The 5,000-nt window shown below is 41.3% G+C and overlaps 1 long non-coding RNA gene across 2 annotated transcripts in view; it reads right to left on the reverse strand.

Annotated features, from left to right (window-relative positions):
* LOC135094835 (uncharacterized) overlaps positions 1-5,000 on the reverse strand; it is a 162,285-nt gene that overhangs the window by 110,339 nt on the left and 46,946 nt on the right. For both annotated transcript variants that reach the window (XR_010263995.1, XR_010263993.1), the window contains exon 2: positions 3,449-3,498. This is a non-coding gene — a long non-coding RNA (uncharacterized LOC135094835). The remainder of the gene's footprint in view (positions 1-3,448; positions 3,499-5,000) is intronic.

A 5,000-nucleotide genomic window follows, 5' to 3' on the forward strand; every position in this document is an offset into this window, starting at 1 on the left:
TTATTGGCATGCTTCTATGTTGCAGATCTTATTGCGTCACTAAATTTTTTAAAAGTCACTTGCGGGTTCAAGGGAATGCGATGAATTTTATAAACTTTATTCTTGTTCCCTCATTTATTCCTTCTACTTCTTTCTTCCATTCTCGTTGTTGCATGTTCTTCCTTCTTTCGTGTTTCACCTCCCCTTGGTGTTTCTTGGCTACAATAATAGTGATGACTGCTGATAGTGATGATGCGTTATGAGATCACAGTGAGAGTAGATTCGTTACCTTATAAATAATCCTAAACATTGAATTCCTTCGCTTCCAGAATCACAACCATGTGTTACTGAACATCGAGGCAGCTCCACCACTCCACTAGAGGGACATAACAGCATAAGAAGACAAGAAAAATAAGGGAAGCTGCAAGACTGATTCTAATAGACATACATCATAAGAATCAGTGAGGAACATGACTAAAAGATACGAAAGGAGACTAAAAACTAATGGGACAGAAAAACTAAATTCCTCTCTTCAAAATGAACACCGAGAAAAGCGTTCACTAATTTCTGTCTAATTTGCCTCGCCGAGCTGTGCCGCTGGAGGCCAAAATGATCGTGTACTGCTGTAATATTCATGAAAGTTTCCCACATCCGCACGGGAAACACGGCCCGCCGCTGCTCAGTATTCAGGGCTGATGTATGAAAGCCTTTAGAGATAACAGGGGTGACGTAACGCGGCGAGCCTGACGCAGGACGCACGGGAGTTAATTAAAAGAAAACAAAACACAGCACAGCAAAGCCAATACAAAATAGGTAAGTCAGTCAGTAGGTAAACACAATACAATGCAATACCATATAATACAAAATAATACATCTTTTAATTTTCATTGTGAGTGTTCGTTTTTCATTCATCTTTCTTTTTCTTTCTTCGTTACCAATTCTATTTGTCCCTCGTCAGTGAACATGCAGCAAAACAACCGTCAAACAAATAGTTATACGTTGTACATCATGCAAAAATCAACCTGACTCGCCAGTAGTGAAGTGCCTCTGACAGCCTTCCAGCTCCTTTAATATCACTTCAGAGCTTTAGGGCTTCAGGTCTTCATGGTATCTTGGGGCTTCAGGCTTTTATGGCTTCAAGATTTCAGGGTTACAGACTTTTCAGTGACCCGTCTTCAAAGTTTTCATATTTTGTGGCATTACGCAAATTAGAGTTTCAGGACGTCAGGGCTTCAGAGCATGAGGGCTTTACTGTTCCAGTCTCAAAAATTCAAATTATTTCATGGGCTCAGGACTTTAGGGCTTCAGGGTGTGAGAATTTTCCAGACTCCTAGAGGTTAAAAATTTCAGAGTATTCCATTATTTAGGACTTGAGGGCTTCAGGGCGTCAGGGATTTAGTGTTCCATCTCGTGAATAATTCAAAGGACACGTGATTTTTTACTTCATGAATGTTATCCACTATTTTTGCCTCGTCCCTGTAGTGTAGTGGTGGTAGTGATGGTGGTGGTGTTGGTGGCTGGTGGTGGCAGTAGTAGCTGGTGGAATGTTCTGAACGGTGTATTCCTTCCTCTTTCCCTCTTGCCTCACTGCCTACGCTCCCATAAGCACATAACTCGAGTGCAGGACTGAAGCATGGTCGAGTTGTGACTGCCAGGAACATCACATTTCGATATTTTGGAGGAATTTACAGTGACAGTAAGAGTTGGGCTGTATTGTCGCTGCCCCATATCTGGCAATGTACTAGCGGGGCGTGTGGGAGCGTTTGTTGTATTCTGGGGACGCTATTTTATCCAGGAGCGTGTACAGCAGGGAGGTTAACGGTTTCTTACGTAACCCAGATTTGTGCCTAAATGGTTTCGTGGAGATTTGGAGGAAAATATGTTGAAAAGAATGTTAGGTAGGGAAAAACTTCTGATTCTCTCTTTCTATCTTTTCTATTCAGCATTGTCAAGTTTCGTTTTTTTTTTTTTCTTTTCTCAGTAAGATATATTCCATAATGATATGTTAATGTACAAAAAATATAATATTGTAATAAAACCTCATCAGCTTCTCTTTTCTGTTCAGAATAAATATGTTTTCCAACACCGTAAAATCTCGAAGTTTATTTTTTTTTTCTGAATGGATGATCTACGAGTACATTCCTCAGTGATATGTTAATGTATGGAAATATGATGTAAAAATGAAAACTCAGCTTCTCTTTTTCATCCAAAATAAATACAGCCTCCAATATCGTAATTTCAAGTTTTTTTTTCTTCCCACATAGATAATCTACAATCCACAATGGTACGTAAATGCACGAGACTATAAGGTAATAAAAAAAATCCAAATCAGCTTCTCTTTTCATCCCAAAATGAACACAACTTCAAACACCGCAAGGGTTCTTTTTTTTATTTTTCAATAGATAGTTTACAACTCACAATAATATAATAAAGAACGAAAATATTAGGACGTAAAAAAAATAAATAATCAGCTTCTCATTTCTATTCAAAATAAATTAATCTTCCAACACCGAAAAGATTTAAGTTTTTCCCTAACAGATAATTTCCACACCACTCACCCACACTTCGGCCTAAATGATTATGTTAAAGTGAAAAGAAAATGAGTTATAAAAAAAGTAGACGCTTCCTTCCACCAGAGATAAAAGACGCCTTCCAGCACCGTAAAGCATGAAGTTTTCCCTCAAGAGCCAATTCATAACCCACTCACTGGCCAGCCCTGAAATTTTCACGTCAGGCACCTACTTGGCAACCCTCCCACGCTACCTGGTTGAAATTACGGCACTCACCTATAATTACCACCCTGTTAGAGCAAAGGAAGGCTAGATGCAGCACGTGATTCTCTAAAGTGGCCCATCAAAATGCTTATAAACTACCACTCTTGTTATCCTTTGTCAGTCACGAAAACAAAGTGGAGGTGATGCCCCTTTTCAAACCTTTACCGCACACAAATGCACACGGTATAGACCAGCACGGGAACTTTACCCACAAAGAGAACGACCATTAGTAACCCCGATAGGCGGTAAAAGTAACTTGCGTAAGAACTACGGACGCTATTTTATCCAGGAGCGTGTACAGCAGGGAGGTTAACAGGCTTAGAAAACATTTGGGTGAGTTTCTGGCACTGAGTCTGAGGGTGTGAGGAGTATGTTTAGCGTGCCGTAAACTTTCACTGTGGGATACTGGCTGTGGCAAAAATTAATTGATACGTGCTTGTAGTTTTATATCGCATGACCATTCAGACTAGTGGAATGGAGTCTTCTGTTCCTCTGCTCTGAGTGTGATTGGACCAGAGTTGCTTCCCGCTGGAGGCTACAAATTATTGATGATGGAAGGCATATATTTTCAAAGCAATGATTTATGTCCATACTATCAATTCCCCTGGCGGGTGTAAGTGATATACTATTCAGGAATGGTAATGGCACATGCACGTCACACATAAAGCTGTAAAATGTATGACTATATAACTCACATGCTCCTAGACTCACTCATCCTGGGCCGCTCCTCCGTCCCTTGATCGTCCTGCAACGGAGTAAATAAGAGATTAACAACAAATTTAAATTCACATAGTGCAGCTGTTCGTCGCCTTCACTAGTCTGCCTCACCCACACCCAGCCACAACCACCTCCTCACCTGAAGGCCCTGTTCACCCTCGACAGACACCTCACTTAGGCCGAGGTTGATCCTGGTTAGCGGCAGTTTCTTGACGAGAGAAGCAACGCTCTTAAAACTAAAATTAATTCATTATCTCATCTACCTATTTTGGGTATTTCTTAATAAATTTTCTTTACGTAGCAGTGTAAGGGTAATGTAGAGATGAAATTAAACAATCAATAAAAATTTATTAAGCGAAGCAAAAGCCTTGAGCATCCTTTAGCACCCTTGTACTTGAGATTATAGGCAGCACAGCGCCCTTGAAGAGACGGAGACACCTTAAAATTCCCCATCATTTGAATACAAAGCCTCCATTCGCTGCACCACTACAAACTAAATTGAAACTATACAAACACTGTCTACATACATACATGCCATGGAAAACACCTCTCCCTGAAGCAAAGCCCGGAGTGAAACCCGTGATATTGCACGACCTTTGACTGAAGCCCTTTGCCAGCCTTCCGTGAAATAAATCTGAGCATACCAGGAGCGCTGAAACCCCCCTCTTGGAAACACCGCTGCAAGTGCCATCAGGGTAGCGAGGTCCTTGTTCTATTGTCACGCGGGGATTTTAACTGCATCGCTCTGTGCCTTACGTGCCGTTAGAAGCGACTAAGAGGGACGCACCTGTAGGACTGGAAGCGTTTCTCCACGCTACGCTGAAGACACAGGAACAAACCAACGAGGACTCAGAGTGGGGGTTGACTTGAATACGCGTTTGTAGTGTGAGCGTTTTAGTGTGTATTGGAATATTTACAGGAAGGATTATTCGAGTGGTAAGACGAAGTTGGAAGGTAAAGGGAGGTGTGTTAAGTAAGAGGTCAGTGAGTGGAGTAATGGTCTTGGTGTGTCTATTTCTGTGAAGGATGAGGTGCAGCAAGAGATGACGGAGCAGAATGTGAATTTAAAACTTGTGTGAACGAGTGTTTAAATATATAGATAAGTGAGTGGAGAGAGAGAGAGAGAGACAGAGAGAGAGAGAGAGAGAGAGAGTAACAGAGACAGAAAGACAGAGACACAGAAAGGAAACAGAAACAGAAACAGAGAGAGAAACAGAGAAAGACAAAGAGCTAGAAATTCCTGAGAAACGTTTAGAGTGTTAAACCGAAAATGGATCAGGGACTTGGGGGAAGAGGAAGCGCTTGTAATGGGAGATGTAAATGCGGGAGCAGAGAACAATACCTGGGATGAAACAGTTAGTGTACGCGGAGTTCCTGAGACCAAATGAAGGAGCGTTAATATTTAGTGCACGCTTGTAAAAAAAAAAATAAATAAAAAATACGCTGATAACCGGAAAGACATGATTCACTTGAACGCTGCACAAGGGTAGTCACACTTGCACGTTGTTGAATGCATGGGGTGAGACAGAG

The sequence above is a fragment of the Scylla paramamosain genome, chromosome 3, assembly GCF_035594125.1.
Source record: "Scylla paramamosain isolate STU-SP2022 chromosome 3, ASM3559412v1, whole genome shotgun sequence".
NCBI lineage: Eukaryota > Metazoa > Arthropoda > Malacostraca > Decapoda > Portunidae > Scylla > Scylla paramamosain.